The 24,467-nt window shown below is 36.8% G+C and overlaps 1 protein-coding gene across 1 annotated transcript in view; it reads left to right on the top strand.

Moving 5' to 3' along the window:
• Nucleotides 1-24,467, top strand: part of LOC134651833 (vesicular glutamate transporter 1) — a 64,384-nt gene that overhangs the window by 20,928 nt on the left and 18,989 nt on the right. The window lies entirely within an intron of this gene.

Below are 24,467 nucleotides of genomic sequence, written 5' to 3'. Positions count from 1 at the left end.
CGGGAGAAGCAATCTGACGGGAGCGGCCATCGCCGATAATATTGACAGCGGATAATGCGCTGCGCTGGAAATAAAACGTGGGGGCTGACTTACGATGTTCCACGATGTTTTTCCACAACTGGTGGTATTAAAACTTACCTGATATAATTAAGACCTGTTTATAAAGGTACTTTAAATTTGATATGATAATTAATTACAGTTGGGCTGTAATATTAGATAACTAAATAAAATAAATAAATTGCATGTTAGTAAACTAAATTATTGACTCACTTATTGCTAAGCTAGGTTCATATTGTCATAGCCGATAGGTGATGATGATCGATAGCATACATTTCAGTAGCACATACGTATTCACGGTATGTACAGCCAGTATCAATAGTTGCTAAGCGGGCGAGGTGTTCAAAATTACCTTGACGCGCTCTTATTCTCTTAACAATGAAGTCGCGAATAATTTGAATTTGAACACCTCGCCCGCTTAGCAACTTCTGTTGCTGACTGTACAGGCGCGCGAACACAATGTGTCGTGTTAGCGCATAATACTCTTACTAACACAAGTCGCAAATTAGCGAACGTCTACTTGATCCTATAAAAAATTAATCTTAACGAGCCCACCAAAGTCACAAGCCACAAGCAATACCGGTATAATTTCGTAACAAACGGCAATAGCATACTTAAAGCTGTAACTTGCAAATGTCTACGTCTACATACTCCTCGATAAAAATAATAATCTTAATGACACCAGTCTAGTTCGCAATCGATAAATAAGGCGATTATTCCGTAACGAACGGCAACCCCCGGCACAGCCGAGTGCTCCGCGCTGATAACAAACAGACATCATCCGGCTTTGCGTCGCCATGCGCACCGCGCCGACTTGCGACTGCCAGAGATTTGTCGGCAAATCGCCTCAATGACTGCGGTTATCGTACGTGGACGGATTTAGATAGTTTGGTGGTTTCGATGTTGCACTTTTTGTCAAAATATATGTAGATTCAAAATATGCATAACGGGATGGAACCTCTTTATAGGATTCTGGGAAGATAGACGATATAGGGCAAATAAATCTATTTGATTTTTATACAGTAATAAAAGAAATTACTTAACGCGAGGTCGCCATTGATAGTTACTTCTTTTGGTGCCTAATAGGTACATAAATATACAAATGTGGAAGAGCGGTGCTTTCTGTCACAGATATTATACATACTTACTAGGAAGTCCCAACCATGAGAGTGCTATGTTGTACCATTTAATGAAATAAATGCTTTTTGATTTTGTTTTTTTTTTATTATTATTTCAGTATACACTTGGTTTACTTTATTCGCTTGACTGCCCGATTTATCTGACACGAGTAAGCCAACATAATGTGGATTTTGAATCAATAATCCAGAAACATTTTCTGACAAAGGATCTAGTGAAATGGATAATATTAAGATAACATAACGATAACAACGAGGTTATTGATTCGATGTAGCCATCGTCGTTCTTGGTTTGGTTTATTCATGTTATAAGTTAAGTGATAAAATAAATAAATTTTAGGAGACAACTTACACAGATCAATCTAGCCCCAAACTAAGCAAAGCTCTATGGGTACTAGGCGATGATATACATACACAATATAGATAGATACATACTTACATATATTGGAAACATCCATGACTCAAGAACCTATCTGTGTTCATCACACAAATAAATGCCCTTACCGGGATCCGAACCCATGACCTTCAGCTTCATAGGCAGGGTCACTACCCACTTGACTACACCGGTCGTCAAATATAAATATAACAGGACATTCTTACACGGATTGATTAAGTCCAAAAAGACTTGTGTTTTTTTAATAATTTTGAAAGGCGAGGCGAGGCTATTCTATTTATTATAAAATGTTTATGATTATACTCGTATTTTTAAAACTGCTTAAAAAAAGGAAGGAAAGGATATTGTAGTTATTTTAGTCCAAATTGTCAGCACTGCAGTCTATCAATGTTATCCCTACACGGTCTTAAGCTCATAAATTGGCAGCCGAGGAAGGGTAGCTCTCATTATTTAGTCCGTTTAAATCACTAAGTCCTTAAAAGACATTAGCGAGCTTTGTGCCGTTATCAGCGAACACAAAAGAGATTTGCTACGTGCTGGGGGAGGGCCGACAATTATTACTCATATTTTGCTGTCTACCATCGTTGCGCATTTGATGGTTATTAACGTATCTATTAAAAGTGTTGTAGGGTGATTTGTCGACAAAATGAATTATTTCAACGAATATCCGTCTAAACAGGATAACACGAATATTCAAGATAATTACAAGGTGTTTTCTGTGACTTGATGTTACATGTTTGTATTTTAACACAAATGCTCTGCTTAAACGTTCGTATGGTCAAAAATCGTGGATTTAAATCTTAGGCGTGCCGGGAGCAGAGACAATCGTCCACGAAAAAAATAATTCGGTCGGGACCTATCCCGACCGAATTATTTTTTGGCATTGATCCTAATCAATATTACGAGTAAGTACCTATCATACACATGATTATGATGGAATCCTGTTATCCCTCATCAGGGACATAGGGCTCTCAGAAGGGGTTTCCATTTTTCGCGGTCCAGCGCGGCCTCCTCCAGCGCTAAAGCTGGAGGATCATACACATACAAGAGGTTAATGAATGAATGAATGAATGAATGAATGAAATCTGTATTTCAGGCAGCTAGTGGCCCATACATAAATACCTTAAAACTAGCATGCATAATTATTATATTAAAAATATATATAACTAAACACTAAAAATAACATTATGACATTATGATTAACATTATGGTTAATGGTTATGTTTTTAGTTTACCCGTTGAGACTCGTTATTTAAAGTGCTGGTAATATTTTTTATGAAAATTGAGTACGTAATTACGTACCTAAGCGAAATGGATGAGATGATAAACAACAAAAAAAGTGCTAAAAACCGCCTGCACCCCACATGGACCATTCTTCTCCTGCCACCTACGCTACCATTTAAAACGTCATATCTCCACACTGGTGCCTTATTAATGTGCCCTTTTGTTTTTACCATGCATATACATCCCGATAGTGCTAAATAGCACACGGCACTCACACTAATTGTTTCCGCCATTTGAATATTGCCAACGACAATTTGCCGATGGGTCCGGCCCGCGGCGGAGCCCTCAATTAATTGCTCAGTCATTTTGTTTTATTCCACTTGAACAAAGCGGATATTGAAATAAAACATCAGCATTAGCTGAGTACGGATTAGAATTTAATACGGAGATTTGAAAGCTTGTAATTTTCCTGTTTAATTGTTTGTTTAAAGTACTTAAAATACGCCTAAAGTGGAATAATAGCAGTGTTCAACGGGGATTAATATCGTTAGTGTTTCATTTTTTTAATTATATGTTTCGCCTTGCATCTTAAAGCCCACATTTCTGCTTATAGAACTAATTATTTACCTAGTTAAATGTTATTTAAATTTTTTGAATTGGAACAGAGTTGCATTTATTTTGTTTCGTTCGAACAAAATAGATTCAGCCTTTCTTACAGACTATAGCAATAAGGATGTGTTCCGATATATTTGGCTATTTTGGCCGTTACTTTTATTTGATATGGACTGTATACTTTGTACAGTGAGAAATTTCTGGGAAGGATGTTCATTTAGCTTTATTCATATTTTATTATTCCTGATACAATTTACCTGATGAATTCTCGCCAGAGACATATAAAAGATGGTGATTGTACATCCGGGAAAATATGATGAACGAATACACTTATATTATATTTAATATCCGTCACTTTTCCTTGTAAGGCACTACGCATATCCCTTATTTGTTACCAATATGTCAGTCTCAATATATTTTCCTGAGGTAGAATAAACTTGCATTAAAGACTTGATCAAGTTTTATTCAATATTCAATATTACCACATATAAAATAAAAATCCAATCAGTACCTAAATGTCCCCGTGCACCCGTGCTATGAGTAAATGTAGATTCTATCTTAAATACACAGTTATTTAATAAGTAGGATTTATTTCAAGGAAATTAGTATTTAAAGACGTATACTTACGAATTAAAAATTTAATTTGTTTGAATTTGAACCACGAATTAATTTTATTTGAGCTCCCGATTAAATTAAAATGTTTTATTTATTACTTCAATTGGTTTTCCTGTACAGTAATACATATTAAAGTGTACCAAAGTGACTCCATTCGTTCATTATTCTCGTTTGACGTTGTTTGACGTAAATACGTTACGTTTAGTGCCATCGGACTAAATTTTGTAACAGTGTTGGTACTTATGTTTGCAAATTTGACACTTAATGCTTACGACATTAAGCTCTTTTCTGTACGAAACATTTATCTTGACTCAAAATTTACGTAAGCGTTTTTATCATCAATGCAAATGGTGCGAAACGTCATTGGGATCCACATTTCTTGACGTTTTTGTTCTGCTTTGTGTGTCTATTTCTTTTATATTAAGTCAGTGATTGAATCATTCTTGATATATTTTCCAAATATGTATGAAAATTCACGGTAAATACCGTTTGATTTTCAATTCCATTTTTCGTTCGTTCTAAATATAATATTTAATTATCCGTAACCCAAGGCTGTTTAAACATGTTACAAAGGCGTCTGTCAATACGTATATTCACAGACTTGGGGTGTCGCGTTACGCGCAAATTGGCCAGTTACCGCCGGCGGGATGAAATTTTAATGAAGCTAAGCTGTGGTCTCATTGTGGGCACGGATGTCCAATTAGTTGCGATGTGACGACGGCTTCTAATGCTGCCGTTTGGGGTATGAGGGGAATCAATGGATACAGATTTGAGTTTTGCTTTGAATATTTAATATCGATAGCTTTGAAATCAATTGAAAAAAATCTTAAGTTAGAGTAATCTCTTTTAGGGAGTCAAGAACTTTTTTAAAACGTATTTCGCCTAATCTTAGGGGGTAAATAGGTGATTTGTGAGGAAATAACAGTATCATGTTTATAAACCTAATTAAAAAAAACTGTATTCTATCACATTTTGTTGGGACTCAAATAAATTTAGGTGAATTTTCACAAGCTGGAGCTATTAATAAATTTTCCTGTCCCTGTGTCTTTTTATTTGTAAATAAACCATTCCGATTGTGCTGAATAAAGTAGGTACCATCATATTCATATTTAACTTTTTTGAGATTTCAGAAAAGTATTCAAGGGTAGCGGATGACTATGGAAGGAAAGGAGGTACCTACTGCGGTCGAAAATGGCTATAAAAAATGATTTTTTTGATTAAAACTTGTCTGTTTCACTTACTTATAATGGTAAACGAAAGCAGGACATTTTTTCCCAATCTCCAGCTTTTCCTATATTCATTGTTATCCTCGGCGAGTATTTTTGTCAACAAATATTCTACAATATCGAAATCCGTTGCATTGTTGTAGGAAAGCAGCGAGCGGCCGCGATCCGACATCCCCTGATACTATCACGTAGGTATATAAAACAGATTCGCGAGCACGTCTAAGGAGAATTAAATTTCTAATTAATAACTGTTACCTACTCGTATTTCTAAAAAATATATTAGACGATGTCACATTACATTACATTTAAAACACGTTGATTTTGTACAATTCTGACAATACAACTAAACAAAGTTTAAAAAACAATACATGCATCTGTGTATAGATCGTAGCCAATTCATGGAAAAGGCTAGTTTTCTAACCAGTCACTCTATAATGAAACCTGAAACGAAACCTTATTATTACCTATTACCAAAAAGCTGTGACGTCACAAATACTTAATCCTCTTTCTTTATATTTATGTAAAAGTTTATGCTGATTTAAATTTACCTATCGATTTCAATAATTTTACGAACGAAAAAGACATTCCGGATATTTTTCTATTTTTTTCTTGGCTGAAATTGTAGATTTTTAAAAGTAGACCATAGCAGCATTGTTGTTATAGTTGGTCAAACCAAATTGTCAATAAATAAGAACAAAAAAAACTATGCTGATCCTTTTCTTTTGGGTGCTAGTACTAGTGTAAGAAAAAGATAGTAAATGATTCTCTCTGTCTATGTTTGAAATGAGACACGGCCATATTCGAACTTTAAGATACGTCAAACACAAGAGATTGAAACGATATGGAATGGATATGTAACAAGTGTCAAAAGTGACGCGTTTGTTTGAAGAAACGTCACTTTTGACACTTGTTTGACACTGACATATCCATTCCATATCATTTCAATCTCTTGTGTTTGACGTATCTTAAAGTTCGAATATGGCCGACTGTCCTTTGACAAACTATAGTAAGCTTGGGACGATCAGTCATCCCCCGGGATCGATAGTCGCCGCGGAGTCTGGCCGACCGGCCGGCGGGACGGCGCGACGCCGCACGGCGCGGCGCCAGGGGGCCGGCTTCCGAATCTGTGCACACAGTCATCTTTATTAGCAGTAGTTTTGTGCGGTCGCGATCTTGAGCGCATCCAGCGTGTAGCCTGCGACCACTCTTTAAAAATATTTATTTTTGAGAAGAATACGCGTCTTTCTGGCATTCTCAGAACAATAAATAAGAAACGTTTGTAAGCATTACTGTTGGATTAGGTACTTGGAATGTTTGTAGGGAGAGCTCTTTGTCAGTAAATATAATATATAATATTTTATAATTCAAATATAATTTAAACAGATGAAATCCGTTCGTCATTAAGCATTGCGTTTCCCAATCGAGTAAAGTAAATGTAAATTGCCTCGATTATGCTAAATAGGTAATTAATATGTGAAATTCTTTTGCATCTTGAGTCAATATGTGAAAATAAGAAGCTACGATTTCCATGCTCAGCTAGAAATTGGTTTACTGAGCGTTTCGCATACTCTATATTACGACGCCAGGGGGCCCTCGAGTCTATACAAACAATCAGTTATTAACTGTTGAGGAAAACGTCGATCGCGATCTGAAGCAGCAGTTTCATGCTCAGAAAAAATGCCACTGTTTTTTCCAACATCTGACCCTTGATTGAGTTGGTATAAATATTGTCTTCGATTACCGCCATAGTTACTCATGAAATAAAACGTCGGGATGTAGAATAAATTCAATATACGCGATATAATCCGTTTTAATCGTTTTATTTGGTATAAATATTTTATTTATATTTTTCTAGCATTTTCAATTATGCTTTCCAGTCATTTAACGTGACTTTATATTTCGGTTACAGGACAACATAACGTCACGTAAATATAGGTTTTCAGTATCTGATAATATAAATAAATTAAAAATTACTTGGTCAGGTAACATACGTAAGATTTACATTAGTAGCTCAGGATAAGGCAGCTGTTGTATTTAATTCTAAGGACGACTCTTCTTATCACTAAAACCATGCACTTCTCTTCAAAAAACACATGTTTAATGGAAACCCGATAAATAGGTTAGGTTTAAAGATATTTATTCTCATAAAAGACATACAAGTCACTTACACGAGAACAGAGTTATAAAGTAAAAGTAATTATATCTACGGTAGCATACAAAGTCGCTCGAGAGGTACACGCTCACGCAACTATTTTTTTTTAAGGTGGGTAGTGGCTTAAAATGTACTGCGATAATTTAGCTATAAACTCATTGAATGAGCCTGCCCCTCTCAGATCAGACGGTAATTTATTATAAAGCTGTGCACCTTCATACGTAAACATTTTTTTACCTAATTGTGTTCTTATCTTTAGGACACTGACTTCTGTAACACAGGTCTTTACCTAGCTCAGAAGTCAGGGACTTCAAAACCCACTTAGTAACTTGTTTTTTGTCAATAAAAATATTTTATTTATTTTATTTTATTTATTTATTTTATCTTTGGTAACACAATAAATACATCTCGAAAACCACGAAACTTTTACTAGACCTATAAGTGCATTTTCTGGACCAGCCTAAGGTGCCCTGTCGGTGGTTAGAAGGTTATCCATTAATTACTGGGCACCCTGTATAACAAAAAATTAAAATTTTGGATTTCAAAACTTGACCGGTACCATCATTAGACTGCTCATTACGACTTCTCTACCAAAAGTTCATTTGACCACTGACTTTAATCTTTTTCATAGATTAAAATCTACCCTTGCCGGGCACCTCATTAAGTACACTAAATTGTCAATGAGGATCCTCGGAGACACGGATTTAATTTGCGGCGCGGGGCGGGGCGGGTAATCCCACTTCAAAGGACACACGTATAGCCAACATTGTATTCAAATGGTACCAATGGAGAAATTAATTATTTTTGACGTCACAGTGGAAGCCAAGTTTAATTAAGTACGTAGAATTTTGATTGGGAAGCCGTTTGTGAGGCTTTGAAGGAATTTTTATGCGTTGGTTTTTGCTGTAGAGCGCTGGGCATCGTGGTTTGCGTAGATTTGTTTGGAGAACTTAATTAGGGTTTTTTTTAACTTTATACGTAAATAGCAATGAATTTTTCTTTACATGGACGAAATATCATTTAATATTTAGTTAGCATTCACTAATAATTAGCCGACAGTCTTTAAGATTCTACCTGTAAATAATTACATAATATAACCCTAGTGATGCGTACTATTTCAGTGTTATCGACGTTATCGTATTACTAAAAAATAAAATTGTCAATTACTAGTACACCTAAAAACATTGAAAATGAGTAACTTGTAAAAAGAGATTTCCACACAAAGTTATTCGTTTTCACTCCTATAACTGTAAACACCGAATTATATATTTTTTTAATAACTTGGCCTTAACAAGCTATAAAATTTAGAATTATTAAAATGTCATTAAACGGTTACTCGCTGACAAGGTTTCCCATTGTTTCACAATGCCTCACGCGTTTTCCGACACAAGGCCAAGGCGTAGGCGAAGCGCCCACGAGACGACGCGGCGCCCACTTACTGCTTTGCGCTTTCACAAAACATTATGTTACATGGCACAGAGTACTCGATTCTTAACGCTCTGTCCAGCAAAGATTTAAAGAAGAAAGAAAATAAAGAAAAAAGCATTTATTAGCACAATAACATAACCTTAAAAACTAACAAAGAGAACACAAAATGAGAGGTTGCGCTAATTGGTCCTCACTCAGCTAGATGTCACGGTATGAGCCACATGGCACACTCCGCGACGCTGATTTTCAGTAAGGCCCAGTGGATGGACTAGGTGGCACTCAGTAAAGGACACAATGTACAAAAATAAGGGAAAACTAAGTAAAACTAAAATTAAAAATTAACAATTTAGTATCACTACACCTTGTAAAACGAAGTCCCCCGCCGTGTCTGTCTGTATGTTAGCGTAAAACTCAAAAACTACTGAACGGATTTTCATGTCGTTTTCATTTATCAATAGAGTGATTCTTGAGGAAGGTTTAGGTGTATAATTTATTAAGGTTTTGTGTAATTTGGTTGAAATATGACGACGTTTGCTAATTTTGTCGGGAAAAAATCACGTTTTATTACGCGTTACTACCCGTGCTAAGCCAGGCCGGGGCGGGTCGATAGTTAAAAATATAACTTTCTAAAATATGGGATAAGGTAAACGTTCGAGTGCTCGTCACTTTCCAGTACGTACATATATATATATATATATATATATGTAAAGTCATCTAATGGGCATTAAAACTTCGAGCACAAAGTAGGTTTAATTCAATTTACTCATACTTACACAGGAATTCAAGAGTTGCGCTTCTGTTTCCCAATGTTTAGAATAGGTACTTGAGTTAATTTATATAATACATATTGCATAATGTCAGTATCCAGAGAGGAAAATAGGAACTACGTCTGTAGGGACAAGCAGTCGTCCCCTTTTTTCTTAATCTTAAGCAGTTTGGAGGCGAAGTGATGACAAAGCATAAAAGTGCCTCAGTGTGCTTTCATAAAGCACCGTGTTATAAAACGCAGAGTACCGTACTTGAGATGCGCGAGTGGTCACTCGTCTTTGCTGGGATGAAAGCGGTTGCATTGCATGGCACAAGCAAGTTGCTAAGAGGGCAGTTTAGTCATTGAGCCCGATTCAAATTTAACAATTTGTGATGGTTTTGATCTTATTTTGAAATGACCTTGAAGGACAATCATGCTGGTTGGTGCATGGAGATGAAGCACCAACCAACAAGACGATCTGTCTTGATTTCCACTATCTGGCTACCAAAGCTTTATTCCCTTATTCATAAACACGCTACAAGCCTCAATTAGCTAATAATTTGATTCTTTCAAATCTGACGCATTCTTGGTTCTACTCAGAATCGACAGCATTCTCCATCCTACATTAAAAAAGATGTCCCAAAATTCATTCCATTACCACGTTTTTAGTGTGAAATCATGGTTCACTTGTATGTGCGTGACGTAGTCGAAAGAACAATTTTCATACAAATTTTTGGGAAAATTTTTAGCATCAGGATTGAATATGCTAGTGATTCTGAGTAGAAAGAACCCAAAAACACCAGGATTTGCGAGAATCAGGTTTTCAATATTTATTTTAGACAACGCCCTAATCGCCCATTTTGACTTTTTTTTTTAAACTTACTTAATACTCCGAAAATACCTATGTTACCCCTCAATCTGGCATACTCTGCGCTTAATAAATCCGTCACATCGGCGGTATTGCGCGCGTCACCATCTCCACTAATGTGCGTCGTGTGCAAATATTTGACTTGGCAAGACTTATTGATCAGCGCAGCGCGATCACTCGCCGTCGAGTCTCGAGGGCCTGTTTAGCTGTAAGCCAGCAATCTCGCACTTTTAAACGTCGTGAAAACGTCATAAAATAGTCAATAGTGACGTAATCGGGGGATTCAACCTCTTTTCTTTCTATGATAAGGATCCTGACCGAATTTTTAGTCACCTTTTTGCATCTGAACGATGTTTTCAGCACAATCAAGTTTGAATTCATGATTTTTGACCGTTTTTAGACCGAGTTTAAACAAACGTAACGCAAGACTCGATCAGCGAGATCACTCGCTGTCGGCACGTCTTGAGTCTCTTAGCTCACAAACGTTTTTGTTAGATTAGGGTGGTGAGTGGTGATGCCGGGATGTTTAAACAAATGCAAAGCAATACTTGATCAGCGGTATCACTCGGTGTCGGAGGTCTTGAGGGTCTTTTAAGCACACGCAGATCCCATAGTTACAGCGCATCAAATCGTTTCTGAGGCTCGACAAAAATATATAATGTTATTTTTGACATCCTGTATAAATTAATATTTAATAGTTAAGGAATTTAATGAGCGGAAGACCATCCAGCTAATGTCAAAATTTTTACGGTGATGTCCGAACTTTTGTCAGGATATTACATTTTTTCATATGCCAACCCTACTCGTAAGTCCGTGTGCATGCGGTATCGCGCTCCCTATGTTCGTAGTCTGTCTTCACAGCTATTTGCACCTCGTGAGCAATGTAGTGGAAGGCACGATTCGGGGATTTCGTATCAAATAAACTACTTACATATGACTTAAACTACAAAGACCCACTACTTACAGGTTTCCAGCGATTGGTAGTCTAGCAATGAGTGATTGTTTGATTTTATGGCAAGGAATTTATATTTTTGTTCACTATTTTTTAAACGAGAATTTTACTTCGATAAATAAATCACTAAAATCAGTTTACCTACGTCGTATCCATGTAAATCGTGAAAGGTTAGATCTTTGCTCTTTACGTGATAAAATGTGTGTACCCGAGAAAGATTACCCTTGTCTTTATATGGTATTGATTAATTCCGACACTAAAGCTGAAAGAGGCTTTCTACAAGCGTTGTTGTTTAAGATAGCACTGATCACATTCTCATCTTCATAAGGAAAGCGATACTGCAACCAAGTGGGAAGTACCCGCGCGAGGCGTCCCCAAACTCGATTGAATTTCCGGTCCGTAACGACGTTGGAGAAGCGCCACCGGAAATACCGTTAATGCATGTCAATTGTTGTGCCCTTAACGCTGTTAGCTCCTGACGGTCATGTTTTGCGAGAATTGGGAATGAGAAATTAACAAGCTAATAAGCGTACACGCTTGTCCGTCAGATGTGTGAAGGGACTAAATAGGTGGTAACGGTAAGTAGTGACCGAGGTAAAACAGTTCAGAAACCCATTTTAAAGTAAAATAAGATTTCCTCACAAAATGAAATGCAAATGACAAATATCCGTTAACGAATTTTAGGTGGATAATGATGGATAGGATGAATATTTCCATTTAAATATAATTATGTTTCCTTCGGGCTCATATGCTGTTGCATATTTTGTAAAAAACTTGCTTAATCTGGGACAAGATTGATTTAGTACTGATTTCTCCCCCAACATTGATTAAAGATAACAACAATATTTAACACTGAGAGCTTCCTCGTTTTTTGAAAGACTTTCAAAACAAACGAGCATCTTTTAAAATCCGTCCATTACAAAATGAGCCGTCCGTCTCCGTCAATTACATCAACAACTTTACTTCGCCCCCGAGATCGTATTTAAGATAATGGGAGTAATCACGACGGTGATTTATCACACGGTATCTCGCCTTCACTGTCCATTAGGCAATCTGGTAGTGCAACCCTTTGTCGCGGCTGTGACTGTGACCCAGTGCGAGCAAAGGGTGCGAATGTGCGGCGTGGTGAACATACGATGTGTTGACAATACTTTGGGATAAGCGTTTGTGTAACTAGAGATGAGTAAATGAATTAAAGTAATTGCGTTTCTCAGAGTACTTTGTTTCTCGCTAATTCATTCTGATGGTGCTGACATGCGCCATTTAGTGGAGTTTCAATTCATTTTTGTATTGCACTTTGTTTCTGCTTAAATAAGTTTAATTAAAAACAACAATGGATAATCTTACACAAACTCATTCGATTTCATATTAAACTCGATTAATCTGTCAGCTCCCACGGCTCATATATGAGCCAGAACGCTTATGGTGACGTCATATCGTGGGATTCGACAGGTTAAATTAGATGCGGATATGAAATAAAAAAAATAGATACATACAAATATTATATGTAGGTATTACTTAAACAAGAAAATACACTAATGTTGTTATTTATAAATGTCTGCTAAGTTAATCAGCCGATGATCGTCGTTTGTCCCTCTCTATGACATAACGACAAATAGGGACAAACGACGATCATCAACTGATTAAGTTAGCATCCGTTTATGAATGACGCCATAAGTATTTAAAGGCAAACATTAGTCTTACTGGGGCTTTATAGCTTTCGTAGAAAAACTACTATGGATAATTAAAATTATAAAAAAAACTGTCGTCTAAGTAATTATACTTATTTATACTATAATCCAGATATCGTATAAATACTATAGTGTTTCATAGTACCTAGTTAGCTTTGTTCATCGGTTTCATCACCTAACAACTTTGTTCTAAGGACAGTAACGAACTTTTTAACGATGCCAAGACTTGATTACATTCCGTCTTACACTGCACGTGTATCGAATACTTAGAACCGCCTTTGTAACTTGGATGCAAAGGCCTTTGCACCGCGCTGGCTTCTCTTTGAGCTGCGTGGAATGGAACTCGATTGTAAGCAACAAACTTATTTGTTTGCTGATCGACTACCGAGGGTTGGAGCGTGAAACGGAATGGCATTAGGGGACGAGCAATAAAAATATTGCTGTGAAGGGACTGGTTACGTTTTAATGTATATTTTTATATGGATCATAAAGCGTGCACAATAAAAAGGTTTAACAAATTAATGGCAAACGCGTGGGTTACTTAGTAACGAATATTGTACTTGGGAGAACATTGTATGATACTAGTACTATTGGTAGGTATTTTTTTAATGTCGGACGAGACTCAGACTGTTTCGTCTCAGTGTCTCAAGTGCGTCGTTTCCGTAGACAATCGCAATAATGTTTTTAAATTAATTTTGCTGAGTGAATTAACTTATAGGTGAAGTTGACATTATTGGCAATAGGTATTCTGATATATTCCGACTAAAATTTATTTCAACACTTATATGTACAGCTACGTTGTTTTAGTATTCGCTAGATTTAAAATGCGTTGCACGGGTTTTAATTTTATAAGGCTAAGTGAAAGAATCTTTCGTTTAAAAAAAAACATTTTATCTCAATATAATATGATAATTTTATTGCGTTATTTTACATAAGTGACCTATGATGTATCATGTCATGTCATACGCAATAAGCGCGACCATAATACAAGTGTACCTACTAACATAATTATTTATTAAGGTCGATACGGAAATGTGTGGCTAGTGGGATAAATTTGGCTAGCCTTCACATTGTGGGTGTTCACACATTTTACACAATGATTACCTAGTGTTTATTACGAGTACATACATTTGCCACTAAGCACAAGTAGCACCTAGCAAATGTATAAACTCGCAATAAACACTAATTAATGTGTAAATAGGTCCCAACGTTGAGCCCAGCCACACTTACCCGTACTAGCCGCGTAGCCAACGTGCCAATCGCTAACGCTCCGTAGCGATACAAACGCAACTGTCTCTGTCACCCTAATATGGAAAAGTGATAGAGAGACACCAAGCGATTCGATGGCGAAGCGCAAGCGATTGTCACCTTGGCTAGGCCGCCTGACCTTACGACTAAACTTCGTAGCAAAGTCTACGGCGTAGCATGAAGTCCTATTGTGGCGACGACAAACTATTCCAAAGCTCTATTAAGGTACCCGGGTCAGTAGAAGTTAAAGCCTTGATTAATATGCATTCTGCAACTGGAAGCCAGGAGTTGGAAGGATTCCTTCAATTATAGAATACCTACTCCTCCTGTTTTGTACTTTTGCTCACAACTTCATATCACATCAGGTTCCTGTATGGTGTGAGCGAAGAGTTATAGCTCCCCTGATAGCGTCATACGAGTATAATAATATAAAATATTCCCCCACCAATGCATTCCAGAGAAGATTTTCGAGAAAATAATTATTAAGTCTTCTATTTTAATGCGAATTAAAAACTATCTGTGTAAAACTGTACTATTGTATTATGTAACAATACACACATTAATATTCGTTAAAGAGATGAAATACGAGATATATAAGACGTTATTTCATTATTTCAAATCCAATATTATTATGGAATAATAACATCAATAAATTGCTCTGATAATTTATAAGTATGTTACGATTCATAAGTGCTTGTTGCTAGGCCTACATGAATAAAGTATATTTTGACTTTGACTTTGACTTTAAAGCAAGAGTTAGTATAAGTAGGGCTACTAAATAATAATCTTCTAAAATCAGTGATGCTAGTGACGAGTACACCTAAAAATCCGTAAAATCGTATGGCCACTCTACTTACAGTAATGGCAGCCCACTGAGCTTGATTCCATACTTATATACAAATAGCAACACTCTTAACTGTACATCGGTGGACCTTATTACAAAAGGCATAAGGTCCACCGATGTACAGTCAGCAGCAGAAGTTGCTAAGCGGGCGAGGTGTTCAAAATGATCTTGACGCGACTTTATTGTTAAGGGAATAAGAGCGTGTCAATGTAATTGTGAACACCTCGCCCGCTTAGCAACTTCTGCTGCTGACTGTACAGTTAACAGTGTGGGCAATGCTACTATTTGGACCTATACGGCTACCATCAGTTTGTCACTGACATAAACGCCGTCGAGAACGTAATTTACTTTCTATACATCTCGCTCGTACTCGCATATTAGTGCAAACGAGATGTATGGAAAGTAAATTACGTTCTCGATAGCGTAAATGTCAGTTTTGACACTGTCAGTGACTCATGGTACGGGCTCTTATAGTAACTTTCATGAGTGATATTCTACCAATTTGGTTACCCCTTATAAGCTAGATTGAATTCATTTTACAAGTTCGATACTTGCGCGCGGGCTCCCAATCCCGCCAAAACACTTTACATGGCGTATTGAAACGTTGGCTTAGTATTTAAATGGATTCCCATTTGTACTGCGTAACATGAAAATAGCGTGGCTCTTAAACTGAAAGGGGGCGGCATAGAGTTAATAAAATATGTGAAGCGGCAGCATAAAAAGGGTGCATTGCGAGTTGTGAGAGGTTTGTTTTGATTACACATCGAATTTAAATCACTGGTGGGCATAAATATATTTAAATGCTTATTAGTAGTCTCTCGTTTGCACGTTCATTTTGTGTGCAAAAACAAACACAACCGGTTTCTTATTTTAACGTCATTAATGAACTATAAAGAATAAAGTAAGTAAAAAAGTAGCTAATAAATTACTTTTATTAAAATAAGTCAAGATATTTCATATTTTTCTATCTCAGTTGCGTAATGGTTAACTGGGAGAGATTACTTAAAAGGATAAGTCCATCTTTGTACACATTTATCGCTTTACTGTACTTGTTTTGGACAATAAAGTGTTTTACTACTACTACAAGTTAACTTACACAGTTTCACGAATAGATGCCATTGACGTTAGTATTTAAAATGAAAATTCTTAAAACCACAAGTGAATAATAGCCATATTCGAACTTTAAGATACGTCAAATACTAGTATTGTACGTACAATTTAGACAACGGCCATATTCTAACTTTAAGATACGTCAAATACTAGAGATTGAAACGATATGTATTGGATATGTCAGTGTCAAACAAGTGTCAAAAGTGACGCGTTTGTTTGAAGAAACGTCACTTTTGAAACTTGTTTGACACTGACATATCCATTCCATATCGTTTCAATCTCTAGTATTTGACGTATCTTAAAGTTAGAATATGGCCGTTGTCTAAATTGTACGTACAATACTAGTGCTTCCTGACAAACATAGGCAGTTCTTCATCTTCTTAACCCTACAATAGGCGTACTTTTAAAGTATATTGCGTATTCTCATCTACGTATGTGGAGGGTTATTGTTGTTTTTCAAAGCTCGCGGTAGTAGCGTTCCTAGCTGAAAGGGTCCGCAAATCTTTACATCTCACTTACGCCGTTCTAAAAGGAACTATGTACTTTGGAATTTCGAAGCAACTTGGGATGTTTTATGAAACATGTATCTTGTACGTACTGTGGTTTGATTGTGGGGTTTTATACCGTCCGTTTAAGTGTTAAGGGACCATAAAAATGCAAATTTGAAGACATCGTAAAAACGTGTTAAGTTTGATGAAAATATGCATTGCGGGGATTTTGAATTAGAGTATAGACTATAATTAAATAATTTGTATGAAGATTAAGTGAGTAAGTACATTAAGCATTTAGCTATGAATTTTAACGATATTGTTATTGCGGTCACATTTGACTGTGCGCTTAGTTAACATTCACAATTACGCTGTCGCTTTGCTTAAGAGGATTTTGAACTGTAGACTACTTTAAATTTAACCAACAATATAAATTTAAAATGGACGCGAGGAATGAGGATAGATCGCAAAATTATTCGAGTATAAGTACCAAAGTGTAAGTCATAAATTCCACTTAATAACCCCAATACTGAAGACTTCACGAAGAACTAAGTAGATTATAGTCTAGACGACTTACGCTTATCTATAAAACCCATTCAACTTAAACAAGAAAACGAGGATATACTCCCACAGATAACATCAAATAGCAGCTACTTAAATAAGCATTAAGAAACATTTTGGCGAGTCCCCGAGATAAGTTTCCTTGATCCTGCCATTGTGACGGTTCAGAAAAGTCCGTGAAAAGCCCCGGCTCATTCCCATTCATGGGGCGATTTGATTTACTTAAGATCTCGGGTAGATACTGGCTATTAAGAGAGTGGCCGAGGACGGTCGTTTATATGGGGAGTAATGTCACGTGTTCACTGTTGGCAGTATATTAAAGGTCCTTTAAAATGGCGGAGAGCATTTAAGAAAATATTCAATTAACATGCAAATAAGTGAAATTAAACAGGAACTAGAGTACTTATTTATATGTTAATTGAACATTTTGATTTTGTTTCTGCTTTCTAATATAATAATACCAAGAGTTCCGGATTAGCTGTAGGTATTAAAGTGGTTAACCAAAGAGATATAATCTCGCCGTGAATCTCTTATCGATAGATTGTAATAAGTAATAACTTCCTAATGTATAATTGAACTTATTCTAAACCAAAAACTTGATTGAAAAAAAATGTTATTTTGTAAGGAGCTAAAGGAGTAGGTATACATACGACTACGAAAGCAATTCAGTAATAAATGTTTGAAACTGCTTTTTAAAAAGGTTCTCGGTGGACATTTTTTATAGTATTATATAAAGGTAGTGCATTAGTGTAGAAGGGTGGCTAACGCGGTTCCGGGCCAGCGGGCGGACGATTTATAAAATGAGTTTGCGGTGCAACCACGCCGTGATACCCCATTGGTTACGTCTCACTTCTTTACGCTAGTGCACACTGCTTGGTTACTAAGTATCGATAATAGTTATAATCTTAATCTATTTTACATCTCTCTTAAAAATCGACGATTATATATTGACTTTAGTGCGCATAGTTCATTTCATGTGATTGACACGGCAATGAAAGGAGTTAGTTGGTGTAATTACGCCGATACCCTTTGTTACGTCTCGCTTTCTCAACAGTTCACTCTGATTGGTACTGTGTATCGATAAAATATCGTATTTTTACTTGAAACCTCTTTAAAACAGTCGGTCGAGATAGAACTGTGACTTTAACCTGCACAAGACGTTTTACTAATTACAATGCGGATGCTTGAGTAGACTCTAACCATGCTAATTTTGCAAAAACTTCACAGCAAGAATGCATACTTGAGAAACCGAACTTTATAAAGAAAACTTTAAAGACATCGATGTAATCCAAAAAATAAAATTACTACATCGACACGTCACACCCCTACGTCACGAGCATTTGTCGCGGCGCGTCACCATTTCCCTCGCCATCAGAGCAAAGTTAAAAGCATTGAAAGACATATCGCGGCTCCTCGCAGGCTCCATTGTTCCGCGCCCTTTGTGCCGAATGTTTTAATGTAATTGGCTTTGTGACTTGTACGTGTACGTTTTCATGGCGCATGTTTTGCTGCCGTTTAATATGGCTTAGTAGTTTTTGGTAACAATGATACCATTGTGATCAGGGTGACGGGTAAAGGTTTTGTTTGGCGGTTTTAATTTTGTTCGATTTTTGAAAGTAGTTAATTTGACGAGTTTCCTAAATAAATTACAACGTGTGTATTCGTTTGGAGCAAGTGGCAACTGGAATTTAAAAGTGATAATGTGATATCTCTTGCTAATAACTATTTTTCCGTGTGATTTAGCCAATACTACAAAATTTCGTTTGAAAAAATCTGCAACGTATTTTTTTGCCCAAGGCTCTTTGTAACATGTGCTAAATATAAAAAGTTCACTAAACCCTAACAATAGTATTTGCTTACCTATTTGTTTTAGATACGAAACTTTATACTACACTTTTAACTAGAGCAGACCATATCTGGTATCAGTGCAATAACTGTATTAACGGAAAATGATGACGCGGATTAAGAAATCCAATTAGAAGTTTGCAACATCGTCTTCAAAACGACCGACACTTAACATACCCATTAAAGGCGAGAACAGAAGTTAGTGAACTTTCAAACACTCACTAAAACTCCGCGGACATGGCGGCGCAGTCGTGTGTAATGAGATAGACGTACTTTACCCCACCGCGCCGACTCCCGCCTTGACTCCGGCCCAAACATTCCCAAGCCTATACCAGTAAATAGCTATTTCAAACCAACGCAATTGCCCCGTAGTGCACCTAAAGCTGCGTAAGCAGAGAGCGCGCTTCAACTGGCCCGGAAGAAAGTTCACGAGAGGTACACGAATAGAATAACACCTCAGTAAGTGAGTTGGATATAAATTAGGGCATTGTCTGCGAATCTGGAGCATTCGCGGGACTGTCTTCGTGATTCTGCAACTACGAATAATACCTAAAAAATCACCTAACACTTTTTTACTTTTATTTACTAATTGTAAAGAAATTCTTTAAGATTGAAATAGCTCTATCCCTTTTGTTTTCTCTCTCTGTTCGAGTTTTCGTTTCTTTCCCTCCCACTACACCTTCTTGTCACCCGAATACGAGATCAATCGGCAGAGCGATTCGGCATGCTTTCAAAAATAATACTTATTGTCTTGTACGAGGAAAACGGAGGCAATTCGAATACTAACGAAGTTTTATTGAATTTCAAACTATCCTGTGGTTATTTAATGACGAGTTAGTTACTAACTAACTAATAGTTAGTCGATATCTAGTCTGAAGCAACAACTACAATATTACATTCTTCCTTTGGTTCATGTTTTAATGTTTTTATTAAAAAGTATCAAAAAGACAGGCTGATAAAAATTTATAAACTTTTATGAGCAATGAATAATCACAGTAGTAGTTAATAGAAAACCTAATAGCCTAGTCAAGTTTATTGAAGCAAATCAGAAAGAAACTAACAAAAACCTAAACTCATGTTGTGCCTTAACTTAATTTCCTTTTATCCATTATCACCTTATCTTAAACAATTAACATGTTATACTTACTATAATGTGTATTGCTAAACTTATTCCAACAATGTTGGCAAAAGTTCTTCCTTTTAACAGGCTTATTCACAGATCAACCAGCTCAAGAGTAGTATACATTTAAAATACAAATCTATCTTTTTATCTTCGAAGGAAAAAAAGATAATAACATGAGCAAATTATTGCAGAATCGCTCTTTGAGTAAGGACTGAGGGAGCGTGGCACGCATCTGGCTAGTTTGATACCAGCGCCCGTGACGTCACGACCGCTCGCTCGCGCCTAGATATCTTCTCCATAACGCGATTTACATTCATTATCACTACTCTTTTATTGCACCTCACTGTATACAAGTACTTAGAACTCTAGGTACAGTACACTGCATTTCCTTAAAAGTGTATTTCACAACGGTTCTCAATTTTCGGCGAAAGTAATCTCGCGAAAATCCACAGGTTGCCTTTACTTAGAAATAATAAACGTGTGATTCAAAGTTGGACTTTGAGGGGAAGGGAGAGGGTGTAAGTTTGTGTGAAGTTTGCGTAGCGTTGTGTGGCATCACCTGTTGATTCCCCGGGTACAAATCCACTGGGACCATGTTTTGGCGATGGATAATGTAAGTACGCGGTATAGATGTAGGTACTTAAATTGTATTTTTATTTAAATGTAGTTAAAAAAACTGATAAGCGGCAGTAGATTATTTGCTAGCAAGATAGTCCGAAAATCACTCGTAACTCCATCAAATTATAGTCCATTTTAAGAATTACCTGACGTTCTGAACTTTTCTTGATTACCCGAATACACTCTGTATGTGTCACTTCGGTGCATGTTGAGTTCAAATTAGATGTTCCCTTGCTTGGAATAACATCTCTGTAATTGTGGAACGACAACGGCACCGAATGCTACGCTAAATAATGCTACGACGCGGCGTAGCACCCGCACTGATTCGAACACAAAAGGGTTAATCAGACAGGAGAAGTGGCAAAAAAGAAAACCGACTTAGAAAAGGATAAAATAAAATGTTATCCCTTTTATATATCAGTGTAGTTTATATCAATCATCATTTCATGCTGAAGTTACGGGCAAAACTGTAGGTAGGTACCTAATAACAGAGTATTCCTATACTAGCATTACAATTTTGGATGTGCAGTCAATAAAATTGGCGCTGCGCTGGTGGCCTAGCGGTAAGAGCATGCGACTTGCAATCCGCAGGTCGCGGGTTCGAACCCCGGCTCGTACTAATCAGTTTTTCGGAACTTATGTACGAAATATCATTTGATATTTACCAGTCGCTTTTCGGTGAAGGAAAACATCGTGAGGAAACCGGACTAATCCCAATACGGGCCTAGTTTACCCTCTGAGTTGGAAGGTCAGATGGCAGTCGCTTTCGTAAAAACTAGTGCCCACGCCAATTACTGGGATTAGTTGCCAAGCGGACCCCAGGCTCCAATGAGCCGTGGCAAAATGCCGGGACAACGCGAGGAAGATGATGATGAGTCAATAAAGTTACATATTATGTAAGTTTTAAACTGAAATAGATGAAAAAGTGACAAAGTCCTCCAGACACCTATTTCAGTTTATAATTATTTGTAGTAGTGTGACTACTTAAAAACACAAATTAAAATATTTAATAAAATATTTTTTAACCTCTTACTGCATGAAATAAAAAATATTTGTTTAAATTTGAACTTTAATAGATGTCAATAGAGTTGAATATGTTATATATGCGCCATTTATGGCTTCGTATGCGGTAAGGGTTAATGACTCATAACACACATTGAAACAAAGAAATCTCTAATTTGTATATGTTCGAAAGAAAAAAAATCTTCTCAAGAAAACAACAATTTCGAACAAGTACCATTTTCCGTTCCCTACATTTAGTCCTAGTTAAGTTTTATGTCTTCACATGTCATCCCCCGGTCCCCTGGGCCGGCATTACGGGACACAGGTATGCCAATTTCTTTTTATGATTGAACTACTGACTAGGGTAAGGGATGTCGTGCCTACCATTCTTTGTTAGTTCATGCTTACATTTATGGTTGTTGTACATGTCTACGTAAACGATTTATTTTTATTTTTTTACTTTTTCTACTCGTCGACTGCAATGCTTGAATTAAGACTTCGTATACCAAAGTGAAATCGCATACTTTTTCCACTATGGGACCCCAACTCAACTATAATATTCATTTCGATACAGTTTAGTCAACTATAATATTCATTTCGATACAGTTTAGTCAACTATAATATTCATTTCGATACAGTTTAGTCAACTATAATATTCATTATTGCATATACTATAATCTTGGTTGTGGCAACAAATGTTTGTTAGTTTAATCTCCGAATGCTCATCTTTCTTATGAAAATAGCCAAGATACTGAACTTTTACATGCACATGTTGAACACTTTTGTATCTACATATCATAAAGAAAATAGCCACGTTTAATTAAAAAGTCGTACGAAAATCCTACTCTCCCCGCGTGCTTCTGACCCGTTTTATTCAAAACTATAAGCAACATTTTGTCTTAAAAATATTCAAATTAATAAACACTTTTAAAATCTCCATAATTATGGCTGATCGTTTCTTCCAAACGATCCAATCAATGTACAATGTTTAGAATTCCTTAATTAATTAAAGACCGTGACCTAATACCGGCCACACAGCGAGAGGTCGCTAAGTCCGGGCATTCTCGTTGGTAGCGAGCGCGAGTTAAATAAGCTTATTTTGGACATACTTACCGGTGTAAAATGACCTCAAGATAATTAACAATTACTAAGGTCAATGTGGGTTATGTGGGTGTGGGCTTTGCATGCAATTTTCGGTTGGAAAGACCTCTCCTCCTTATTTGTATAAGTACTTACTTTGCTCAGATACAGAAAAGCCAGTCAGCAAAGACATCACGAATGTCAACTTTCTATGAATATGATTACGTTGATAATGACACTTCCTCACTTTGTTTTATTCAAGTCAGTGCAAAGTTAGCTTAGACGGATTCTGTCGGCGCGAGTGACGACTTAAGGATGACTCACGTTAGACCGGGCCGTGTCTAGGCCGGAGCTTCCGGCGATTACTTTTCTATGACAGATGACAGGTGATCACGTGATGCTTTTCATAGAAAACGAAGCTCCGGCAGCTCCGGCCCGGACACGGCCCGATCTAACGTGAGTCATCTTTCACCCGGACAATACTATTACTTATTCTGTGCCCGGACTCTTCAATAGTCCGGAATGATACTCTGCGAGTCAGCGGTACGAATATTGAAATTGTGTACTCCCATTTCTATTGGATTTGAAAAAATTGCCCCCGGGACGTTTTCCAATTGATTGCTGCCGTATTTCTCTACAGTCACGGCCTAGTTTTGATTACTGTGAGTTACTTTCGGGAAATCGGTTTTAGGCAAAGGAAGGAATATTAAAAAATTAATCAACACCTACGTACACTACCTATTTAGTTATGCTGATACAAGAGCTAACTTATCTACCTACCTAATGAAAGTGAGCTTATCAGAAGAGGTAAAGCCTGACCAGGAATATATCACGCGCCATGTTGCGGAATTTCACTGGAACGAATTTTTGCATACTATACTGAACTGTCACTCTAATATACATGACTTACATGAGAATAACAGCGTCCTCGTGACAATGATAATCAAATTAATCAATCGTCAATGCAGGCTTAACGTATGTTACATTTTTATCGCCTTAGTTCAGATCACGGATTATTCATGGTTAGACTTATAATAACTTAGACTTTACTTAGATAACTCATATTATAAGTAGTATATATACCTGTGTTTATATGTGGTATATAAAAACCCCCATTCATTCTATTTGTGTTTTGCTTAGGAAAATATCTTGGATTAGAAAAAAATACTTCGATATTTATTGTATGCATTTTATCGACAAATGCTGATAATTTTACATCATTTAGCCACACTGTTTGTTCTAGAAATTTGTCACGAGTGACAAAATATTGAATATTGAACTGGTGTATCTCCTGTATCATCAACATCATTATCAAGTAATCTGTGGTTCGCAGCTATTTCACACAACGGTCAGCATGTTCCCTAAAACGCTCCAGGGAGTTACGCTAGAGCCACCCCTTCGCTCCAATTCACTTTATCCTCGCAAAGCATCCGTCTACACTTAAG

This window comes from Cydia amplana, chromosome 1 (genome assembly GCF_948474715.1).
Source record: "Cydia amplana chromosome 1, ilCydAmpl1.1, whole genome shotgun sequence".
Classification (NCBI taxonomy): Eukaryota; Metazoa; Arthropoda; class Insecta; order Lepidoptera; family Tortricidae; genus Cydia; species Cydia amplana.
This window is presented reverse-complemented; position numbering and strand designations above follow the sequence as displayed.